Source organism: Bombina bombina, chromosome 1 (genome assembly GCF_027579735.1).
Source record: "Bombina bombina isolate aBomBom1 chromosome 1, aBomBom1.pri, whole genome shotgun sequence".
Taxonomy (NCBI): domain Eukaryota; kingdom Metazoa; phylum Chordata; class Amphibia; order Anura; family Bombinatoridae; genus Bombina; species Bombina bombina.
In genome coordinates, this window is record NC_069499.1 from 919,103,675 (window position 1) to 919,115,886 (window position 12,212).

Consider the following 12,212-nt stretch of genomic DNA (forward strand, 5'->3'; position numbering starts at 1 on the left):
GAAGAAGTAAGGCGGAGATGACCAGCTAGAAGAAAATAATTAAGTAGGAGAGGTACAGCTAGAAGAGAAGAAGTGGGGAGGAGAGGTACAGCTAGAAGATAAGAAGTAAGGAGTAAGGAGAAGAGGTCAAGCTAAAAGGGAAAAAGGAATTAAAAGAGATTTAGCTAGAAGAGAGGAAGAGGGGAGATGAACAGCGGGAAGAGAAGAAGTAAGGCAGAGATGAACAGCTAGAAGAAAATAATTAAGTAGGAGAGGTATAGCTAGAAGAAAGAGAAGAAGTAAGGAGTAGAGATACAGCTAGAAGAGAAGAAGTGGGAGGAGAGGTAGAGCTGAAAGAGAAGACGTAAGGAGTAGAGATACAGCTAGAAGAGAAGAAGTGAGGAGGAGAGGTACAACTAGACGAAAAGAAGTGAAGAGGAGAGGTACAGCTAGAAGATAAGAAGTGGGGAGGAGAGGTACAGCTAGAAGGGAAGAAGTAAGGAGAAGAGGTACAGCTAGAAGAGAAGAAGTGAGGAGGAGAGGTACAGCTAGAAGATAAGAAGTGGGGAGGAGAGGTACAGCTAGAAGGGAAGAAGTAAGGAGAAGAGGTACAGCTAGAAGAGAAGAAGTGAGGAGGAGAGGTACAGCTAGAAGGGAAGAAGTAAGGAGGAGAGGTACAGCTAGAAGAGAAGAAGTGAGGAGAAGTATAACTAGAAGAGAAGAAGTGAAGAGGTACAGCTAGAAGAGCAGATGTAAGGAGGAGAGGTACAGCTAGAAGAGAAGAAGTGAGGAGAAGAGGTACAGCTAGAAGAGAAGAAGTAAGGAGGAGACGAACAGCTAGATTTGAGGGAAGAGAGATACAGCTAGAATGGAGAAGTAAAGAGGAGAAGTAAGGATAAAGGTACAACCAGAAGATGAGAGAGAGGCACAATTAGAAAGGATTAATTAAGGAGAGGAGGTACAGATAGAAGGAGAGGTGGAAGTAGATGAAAGTGAGTTAGAAAGGAGAGGGAAGGAAAAGAGGCACAGGCAGAATTAGAAGGGGTTGTAGGATCAGAAAAGCATAAAGGTGAGGAGGAAAAATGACAGGTACAATTAAATGGGAGAGTTACAACTAAAACAGAATGAAGGAGGAAAAGCACAATTTGAAGAGTACAGTGAAGAAGAAACATTCTAATTTTAATGTAATGTTGGCACTTATAATCAGTTAGCTGTACATTGAATTACTGATGGCCAACATGTATATACCATCATATATGTATTTGGAAAAGCACTTTAATGGTCCCTAACACTTGTAAATAAAACTTGTTATGCTTTACAAAATACTTCAGAGAGGTACTATCAGAAGTGGTGGAGGAGTGTTTTATTTTCTTGCTACAAAATGCACAACTGAATTAAGAATTATAATGTGTGACCTTTTATGTATTCAATATGAAGTGCCAGCCCCATAACAAAAAAATATGCACAAAAAAAATACATCATAATAATTAGCATTTTATAACTTAGAGACATTCCTTAGTGAGTTATACTTAAACATACATTATATACTAGATTTTTGCATAAATATTTTGTAAATGATCCATTTATATAGCCTATACAGGTATTTTTTTAAATGTATAGTTTTGCTTATTTTTAAATAACATTGCTCTGATTTTCAGACTTCTAACCAAGCCCCAAAGTTTTAGGAGAATACTGACGTATACCTACTCCAGCTTGCTTCTGTTTGTGTAAAGGGTATTTTCATATGCAAAGGAAGGGGGAGTGTCTGCTTTTTCCCACTTGCAGTGGGCGTTCCAGCTACCTTTTTAACAGAGCTAAACTGGAAGCTTTTAAGTAAGTTTTTGAACAGTTTTATACTGGATTTTTAGATCAGTATCTGTGCGTATTATTCTATATAGTAGTGTCAATTACATGCAGTTACTGTATATGAAAATTGTTGTATACTGTCCTTTAAAAACATTCTGTACACATGTGCCACTTTATAGTAGGTATGGGAACACTAATATGCATACAAGGTATGGGAACACTAATATGCATACAAAAGCCCCCCAAAATAAAAAAAAAACCCCTAGCCTACACTAAACTACCAATGGCCCTTAAAAGGGCCTTTTGCGGGGCATTGCCCCAAAGAAATCAGCTCTTTTACCTGTTAAAAAAATAATACAAATACCCCCCAACAGTACCTAAGTCCACATTGCCCTGAAAAGGGTATTTGTATGGGCATTGCCCTTAAAAGGGCATTCAGCACTTTTGCTGCCCAAAGTCCCTAACCTAAAATTAAAACCCTTAAAAAAAAGCTAACACTAACCCTCGAAGATCCACTTACAGTTTTCGAAGACCGGACATCCATCCTCATCCCAGTGGCAGAAGTCCTCAGAGAAGCCGGCAGAAGTCTTCATCCAAGCTTTTAGATTAGGTGTAATTGGTTTAAATATTTGATCATTTCTTTTTTTATTTTGTGTAACTTAGTGTTTTTTATTTGGTGTAACTTAGTGTTTTGTATTTTGTGTAACTTAGTTGTTATTTTTTTGTAACTTAGTAATTTTTAAAAGTAGATTTAAATAACTTGAGTAGGGTTAGGTTTTTTAGTTAATTTAATTTTTAGTTTAATGTGATTTTAGTATAATAGTTAGGGTAGGTTAATTATTAGTTTAATATAGTTTAATGTAATTGTAGGATAATAGTTAGGGTAGGTTAATTAGTAGTTTAATATAGTTTATTTTAATTCTAAAGGTAAGTTTAAATTTATTATAAGATAGGGATGAGTTAATATTTAATGTAAAGTTAGCGGGTTGTTAGGTTTATGGGTTAATAGCTTAATTTAGTTTATGGCGATGTGGGGGGCTGGCAGTTTAGGGGTTAATAGGTTTAGTAAGTGGTAGTGATGTGGGAGTCCAGGGGTTTAGGGGTTAATACATTTATTTAGTTGCGGAGGGGTCCGGGAGAGCGGCGGGATAGAGGTTAATAACTGTATAAGAGTTGCGGTGGGCTCCGGGAGCAGAGGGATAGGGTTTAATAACTTTATTAGAGTTGCGGTGGGCTCCGGGAGCAGCGGGATGGGGGTTAATAACTTTATTTAGTTGCAGTGGGGTCTGGGAGCGGCGGGATAGGGGTTAAACATTTTAGTATAGTGGCGGTGTTTAGTGACAGGGTATAAATAAAGTTGGGAAAAAGCCAAATAGCCGTGAGATCGACGACTGCTAGTTAATAACAGTCCGCTGCTCATCGCCCCGTACTTGATGCACATCTTTTTGACAGCTTTTAATTATAAATATGGAGAGCGTATTCAGGTCCGCGGCCACGATGTTAGGCGAGCGTATTGGTGCTGTTGAATGCAGCATAGTTGACGGCTTGATAATTCAGCCTCATAGTCTTCTACCTGCAAACAACAAAACTGATTCTTTCTACTCATCATCACTGAAAAATAACAAATACTTCTAGCTCATGCACAGCACTGCAAGAGAAGAAAATATACCCACTTTTACACTAATAAGCAAAGTGACATAGTTGCACACAAATAAATGTGCCACCCATGTTCTGACACATCACCGTCATACATCTAAAAAAAGTGTTATCTGACCCTCCACCAATGAAGAATTGTTGATATAACATTTGGTATGATAGAAATTGTTATGATTGCCTCGTGCATGTTAGTAATCTAACAAATATCTATTAAACTGAATCAATTTTAAGGGGGAGGGGTGATTTCGGGTTAGCCAAAACGTTAATACCACTTCTTGTATGCTAGATCTAACAAAAACAACAATTGATCTAACCTGATCTAACAATAATCTAAAAATTCAGCTATGGAAAACAACACCAAACTTTTTGTTCTTGGATTACAGGATTAGCCACTTCCACAAGCATAAACATAAAAATTGGTTCCTTGAATATGTTTAAAAAGGGGCCTTTATTCTTACTTCACATCAGGGTCCAAAGTACAGAATAGCAACGTAATGATAAAGAGCTAATTGAAGGTCCAAAACATTTGTTGCTATTCTGTACTTTTGAGCCTGATATGAAGTAAGAATAAAGGTTCCTTTTTAAACATATTCAAGGCTGGAACCAATTTTTATGTCCTAACAAAGATCTAACCAACTGAGGGCAAAATTACAAGTGGTGCGCTATTTAGCCAAAAGTAAACTTTTAAAGTGTGTGTATTACAAGTTAAAAGTAAATGGTTTGCATGTGCTAACTTCAGGAATTTGGCTATTGCGACTGGGTTAACTTCTTCTCTGCATAAACTTTAATAGAGCGAACATATAGAAGAAAATGTTCTTATTTAAAAATACCAAGAACATTTTCTCCCTATGTGAAAAACATTGGAATGTTAAATATTTACAGTAAATACACAGTAAAACACTATCACCTAGATTACGAGTTTTGAGCGCTATAGAGAAATTAATGAACGCAACAAAAGTTACGTTATTTAATTTCCTATAGCGCTGCCATTACAAGTTTTCAAACATACGCCTTTTGTGTGCGATATGGTTGCGTTGAGCTCCATACCGCATACAATCAGAGCGCTGCTGAGACGTGCTCATGCACGATTTCCCCATAGACATCAATTGGGAGAGCCGGCAAAAAAAAACAACTTAACACCTGCGATCGCAGAAACAAAAGTTCCGTAACGCAGCCCCACTGATGTCTATGGGGAAATAAAAATACTGTTTAAACCTAACACCCTAACATAAACCCTATGTCTAAACACCCCTAATCTGCTGCCCTCAACATCGCTGATGTCTGCCTACAGTAATTAACCACTAATCTGCCATACCCGATATCGCCACTACCTAAATACAATTATTAACCCCTAATCTGCAGCTCCCGATATCGCCGCCACTATACTATTTTGTAATCTAAGTGATTATAAAATATTAAAATTGATTAAAAATTATTACTATATATAATGCGTTCACATTGCATGGAAGCTTTGCGCTCAAAAGAGCGTGCTTCCATAGGCTCCAATGGGAGCCTCGTTCTCATACCTTCAGACACGGCTGGAACCTAGCGCAGCGAAAGGGGTAGGTTGTGCACATATTAACACATAAATATATATGTATATAATCATATACATATATATTTATAGAGAACACACAGTTCCCCATAGACTGCAATATAAAGGCACTTTTTAGTGACATTTTTTTCTAACACCCCACACCTGCTCACTTTAAGACCATAAAACTGCTTTGTGCAGTAATTTTTAATAAAACTAAGGATGATGATATTTTTTATTTTTAGCAGGGATATGCACACTTAATTTTGGGGGCAATTTGGGGGCAATTGCGGTATCAATAACCAGTCCCTTGTAATGGCTGGTTATTTATTGTGCGCCCGTAAATGGACAAATTTGCACATGTACGGGCATGTGATAAATTAGCGCTTAACTTGTAATCTAGCTCAAAATGTGCTGCCCTAGGCACAGACCTAGTTGCCGTAGGCCAAAATATTCCCCTTGCATATAAAAAAATTAAACAAAAATAACTTTTTGATTACCGGATTTTAATGGATTTTTGCTCTTATAAACATTCTATTGTCCAAAACAAATGTCCATAGGACTATTCATTTTACCGAACAAATTAAACTTTCGCCACATTCGCCCATCCCTACATATAACCCCTTGACTCATCCTATTACTCAATATAAAGTCTTCATTTAATTCATATTTCTTGAAACTATAATTCCCCATAAGCTTCTTTCTATAATTTCCTTGCAGAGACTCGGATGATACCTGTAAATATATTTAATAAATACACACTATTTTGCATTAGAATGCTTGACGACCCTCTAAACGATAAAGGGTTAAAAAAAAAAAAGAAATTACAGGAGACAATAGAGGAACACAGACAACTTGTGATGGATCCCAAAACCATTCAGCTCCTGTCTGCTAAACTCTGTATTTTTAACAGCATTTTAAATGGTGAGCAGCAGATTAATAAGGTGCTGTAACAGGCTCCGCTGCCTGTATTTATTCTATCTTAAATGGCACTTTGTCAGGCTGCGTGGCCGGGGCCTGGCGAGTCGGATTGGGGACGGCACATACTAGGATTTGGCTTTATCTCTCTAGAACAGACTTCTTCCTCTCCCTTATCAGCCCTGTGCAGCACTAGCTGGCTCTTAAAGTGACGGTAACCTTCTCACCACATATTATTTCCCTCTCCGTCGTATTCCCTTTATCAGAGAAGACGCAGCAAGCTTGAAATTTCCATTTTTTTATCTCTTTTATTTACTTCTCTGTAATGTTCTTTGGAGCATATTTTATTTTCATCAACACTTGCTATTGATGACCCTGAACACCCTCCTCCCCCCTCTCTCCACCACCATCCTGCTATACCCCTCCCTCTGACCAGCATAAGATGTGTATTTTTTTTATTTATTTTTTTATGAAGAGTCTAAGGTTCTTTTTTTTAAGATTTTGTTTCTTTTTTTTTTCCTTCAGTGTTCAGAAATAAGGTCAGCTCATTCAGTCTTCAGAATCCAATCGTTTATTTCTAAGCATGAAACTAAATTCAGTAATAGAAGAAACACTTTTGATAATAGATATGTCTAAGAACTGTCCATGGTGACTATAAAAATGACTATGGACCTATAACCTGTACTATGGGTTTCTTTTATTCTCTAATTAGACACATACAACAAAAGCAGCAAAACGTTAAAATGACACTGGCCAGGAGGGATGACCCCTCACCACCAACAAACCAGTTAAAGGTACCATTAAAGGGACACTCAATCAAAATTAAACTTTCATTATTCAGATAAAGCATGCCATTTTAAACAACTTTCCAATTTACTTCCATTAACAAAATATACACAGTATTTTTATATTTAAACGTTTTGAGTCACCAGCTCCTACTGAGCATGTGCAAGAATAAGTGTGTATGCATTTGTGAATGGCTGATGGCTGTCACATGGTACGTGTATGCATTTGTGATTGGCTGATGGCTGTCACATGGTACAGGGGAAGTGGAAAAAGACATAACTTTTAAAATTGTCGGAAACAAAATCTACTACTCATTTGAAGTTCCGACTAAGTGCTATTGCATTGTCCTGTTATCTTGCATTTGTTGATAATGCAAATCTACTGTGTTCACTGGTCCTTTAATTAGTAAGAGGAGTGAAGGTAATAAAAATAGAAACAATTAAATGTAGTAAATGTTTCAATAAAGTTCTGGCAAATAATAATTAAAAAAAAAAGCATTATACCATGTAAAAAGAATACTTTAAACAGAGTTCATAACTAGATTGGTATAGCCACATCTGCCAGGGTTTTTGGAGGTGAGGGTAACGGTCATTCTGTCTAGCCCAATAAATAGATATGTGAGATATAGACAGACAGGCAGAGAGACAGACTGACCGACCGGTATATAGATAGATAGATATGTAGAGATTAGGGATGGGCGAATGTGGTAAAAGTGTAAATTTGTTTGGTGCAACAAATAGTCCTGTGGACATTCATTTTGGACAATCAAATGTTTATAAGAAGGAAAATCCATTCAAATTCAGTAATCAAATGTTTTTTTCCCGCTTTTCGAATACTACTTTTGTTTTCGAATGTTCATAAGAAGATCAAATATCCACAATCAAACTTTCGAATGTAACATTTGATTTAGAAATTACTATTCAGAAGTTCACTAGTTCATGTGGTAGGCAATTTAGTTAATTGATACATTATAGATACAAATATATTGATTCAAATTTTTCTATTTCGAATATTGCATAATTCGAATATTACATTTAAAGAGAGCATTAGAAATATATTACAAATATGTTGATTCAAATGTTTCTAATTCAAATATTGCATAATTCGATTTGATTCAAATTATGCAATAGTTGAACTAGAAAAATTTGAAACAAATATTACATTTAAGAGGCTGCTTGCGGCATTCTGTTCTTTTTTCGGAACCAAATATCTTCTTGTACAAGTGATACACTCTAAGATATAGATTTGCACCTCTTCTTCACTTCTTCTGCATTCGGCAGTGAACAAAACTGCTGAATGCGCATCTCTAATAGATAGATAGATAGATCATGCTTTTAATGGGACATAAAACCCCCACATTGTCTTTCATTAATTAGATTAGTGCATACAATTTTAAACAACTTTCCAATTTACTTCTAGAGGTATATTTATTATAGTGCGAGCAGACATGATACAATGTAGCGTATCATGTCCGCTGCACATCGATAAATGCCGACTTATCATTGCACCAGCAGTTCTGGTGAACTGCCGGTGCAATGCCGCCCCCTGCAGTATCGCGGCTAATCCGCCGCTAGCAGGGGGTGTCAATCAACCCGATCGTATTCGATCGGGTTGATTTCTATCCGTGGCCTCAGAGTAGGCAAATAAGTTATGGAGCAGCGGTCTTTAGAAACAAGGGGCATCAAGCTCCGTACGGAACTTGATAAATCGGCCCCCTATTATCAAATGTTCTTAGTTTTCTTGTTATTCTTTGTTGTAAAGCAGGAAGGTTTGCTCGGGAGCGTGCACGTGTCTGCAGCACTTTATGGCAACAGTTTTGCAACAATGTTATACATTAGCAAGAGCACTAGATGGCAGCACTACCTAGGTATCTCTTCAACAAAGAATAGCAATAGAACAAAGCAAATTTGATAATAGAAGTAAATTAGAAACTTTTTTAAAATTGTATTCTCTATCAGAATAATAAAAGAAAAATGTTGGGTTTTATGTTCCTTTAAATGCAATATTAACTGTCATGTTTTTTTGCGGAATTATCAAGGTATTAAAGCTTTGTCCACTGTCACTCTCACACCTTATAAATGTCGCTGCCCTGGTTCCTCTCCAGGGTTACTAAGCCCCCAAACTCCTGGTCATTTCATTTCCTAGAAAATATAGGGCCGTAGGGTTAGCCACCTTGTTTGGCTTTGGCTGCATATTTCTTTGTCTCCTTGAGGGCTAGTGAATGTCTGTGAAACACCTGGATGTTGTATGTTTAACTCGTTTTTCTTGCAACAGACAGACAGTAGGTACTAGCTACAGCACTGGATGGTGAAGTGATTTAAAAGGACAATGACTGATGAGTCAATCAGCAGCAGTAGTGACCCAGCTGTGATATTGACGTTGCTGATTGGCTCACCATTCATGTCTGCTTGGGGCCACCAGCTCTCTATTGCTTCCCAAGCTGTACTTTAATATGTTTAAAGGACCAGGAAATACAGTAGATTTGCATAATCAACAAATGCATAATAACAGGACAATGCAATAGCACTTAGGGGTAGATTTACCAAGCAGCTGATACTGCTATCTACCCCTGTACTTTCTGGCTCACCGGAAATGTAAGTTAAGAAGCAGCAGGCATAAGACCGCTGCTTCTTAAATCGTCCACCACATCTGAGGTGGCGGACAGCAATCAGACCGATTGGCTGCGAATGTGCAGGGGGTGGCATTGCACAAGCATTTCACTAATGCTTGTGCAATGATAAATGATGGCAGTGTATGCTGTCAGCATTTATCGATGTGCGACGGACAGGATCCACTACAGCGGATCATGTCCGCCTGCACATTGATAAATCTACCCCCTAGACTGAAATGAGTAGCAGATTTTTTTCTGACAAATTTCAAAGTTATGTCTATTTCCACTTCTCCTGTATCATGTGACAGCCACCAGCCAATCACAAATGCATAAACGTATATTCTGTGAATTCTTGCACATGCTCAGTAAGAGCTGGTGACTCAAAATGTGTTAATATATAAAGAGACAGCTTATTTTGCTAATGGAAGTAAATTGGAAAGTTGTTTAAAATGTCCTATTCTATCTGAATCATGAAAGTTATTTTGACTTGAGTGTCCCTTTAAACTCTTTGCAGTGTCCGTGGTGCTAACATATCATTTGTGCACTATAATATCTCTTTAACAGCAGCTTTACTTCAATTCTCAGCCGTTGAAGAGTGTGAAGAGATACTGTATGTTTTGCTCCCTATATCATTACTTTGGGTCTGGAACTGAGTTTCAATTTGATGAATAATAATTTCTTAACACTAACACATTAACATTCTAACATCATAATGTAGCTCTGTTAAGACCTATTTCTAATAAGCTCAAATGAATAGTGTAAGGGAACTTGAACTGCAAACCTCCCAACATTTAACTATTAATTGCAAACCTCCCAACATTTAACTATTAATTGCAAACCTCCCAACATTTAACTATTAAATGCAAACCTCCCAACATTTAACTATTAATTGCAAACCTCCCAACATTTAACTATTAATTGCAAACCTCCCAACATTTAACTATTAATTGCAAACCTCCCAACATTTAACTATTAATTGCAAACCTCCCAACATTTAACTATTAATTGCAAACCTCCCAACATTTAACTATTAAATGCAAACCTCCCAACATTTAACTATTAATTGCAAACCTCCCAACATTTAACTATTAATTGCAAACCTCCCAACATTTAACTATTAATTGCAAACCTCCCAACATTTAACTATTAATTGCAAACCTCCCAACATTTATCAAATTAGGGACTTGGTAGGTTGAGGGGATCTGTCACATTATTGTGTGGCTGGCAGTGTCGGGAAGGGGCAAATCATGGATGGGCTCATGGGCATATCTAATTAGTTTGTCTAGGGAGTCTGTGGGTGGGGTTAAAGGGACATGAAACCAACATTTTTTCTTTCATGGTTTAGAAAGAGCATGCAATTTTAAACAACTTTCCAAGGTACTTCTATTGTCTCATTTGCTTCATTCTCTCAATATCCTTTGTTGAAAGGCATTTCTTAATAGGCTCAGTAGCTGCTGATTGGTGACTGCACATAGATGCCTTGTGTGATTGGCTCATCAATGTGCATTGCTATTTCTTCAACAAAGGATACCCAATGAATGAAGCAAATTAGATAATAGAAGTCAATTTGAATGTTGTTTAAAATTGTATTATCTATCTAATTCATGAAAGAAAAATGTGGGGTTTTATGTCCCTTTAAGTAAAAATATGCTAATATGACATATAACTGCCTCAGAAGGACAGCAGGATAGAGCTCAGATTTAGGGGCTGTCCCTCTCAAATAGGGACAGTCTGTAATAGTGTCAGTGAAAAAGTTGTACCTCGTAACTTCCAAGAGGGGGTTATACAGGGAGTGCAGAATTATTAGGCAAGTTGTATTTTTGAGGATTAATTTTATTATTGAACAACAACCATGTTCTCAATGAACCCAAAAAACTCATTAATATCAAAGCTGAATAGTTTTGGAAGTAGTTTTTAGTTTGTTTTTAGTTATAGCTATTTTAGGGGGATATCTGTGTGTGCAGGTGACTATTACTGTGCATAATTATTAGGCAACTTAACAAAAAACAAATATATACCCATTTCAATTATTTATTTTTACCAGTGAAACCAATATAACATCTCAACATTCACAAATATACATTTCTGACATTCAAAAACAAAACAAAAACAAATCAGTGACCAATATAGCCACCTTTCTTTGCAAGGACACTCAAAAGCCTGCCATCCATGGATTCTGTCAGTGTTTTGATCTGTTCACCATCAACATTGCGTGCAGCAGCAACCACAGCCTCCCAGACACTGTTCAGATAGATGTACTGTTTTCCCTCCTTGTAAATCTCACATTTGATGATGGACCACAGGTTCTCAATGGGGTTCAGATCAGGTGAACAAGGAGTCCATGTCATTAGATTTTCTTCTTTTATACCCTTTCTTGCCAGCCACGCTGTGGAGTACTTGGACGCGTGTGATGGAGCATTGTCCTGCATGAAAATCATGTTTTTCTTGAAGGATGCAGACTTCTTCCTGTACCACTGCTTGAAGAAGGTGTCTTCCAGAAACTGGCAGTAGGACTGGGAGTTGAGCTTGACTCCATCCTCAACCCGAAAAGGCCCCACAAGCTCATCTTTGATGATACCAGCCCAAACCAGTACTCCACCTCCACCTTGCTGGCGTCTGAGTTGGACTGGAGCTCTCTGCCCTTTACCAATCCAGCCACGGGCCCATCCATCTGGCCCATCAAGACTCACTCTCATTTCATCAGTCCATAAAACCTTAGAAAAATCAGTCTTGAGATATTTCTTGGCCCAGTCTTGACGTTTCAGCTTGTGTGTCTTGTTCAGTGGTGGTCGTCTTTCAGCCTTTCTTACCTTGGCCATGTCTCTGAGTATTGCACACCTTGTGCTTTTGGGCACTCCAGTGATGATGCAGCTCTGAAATATGGCCAAACTGGTGGCAAGTGGCATCTTGGCAGCTGCACGC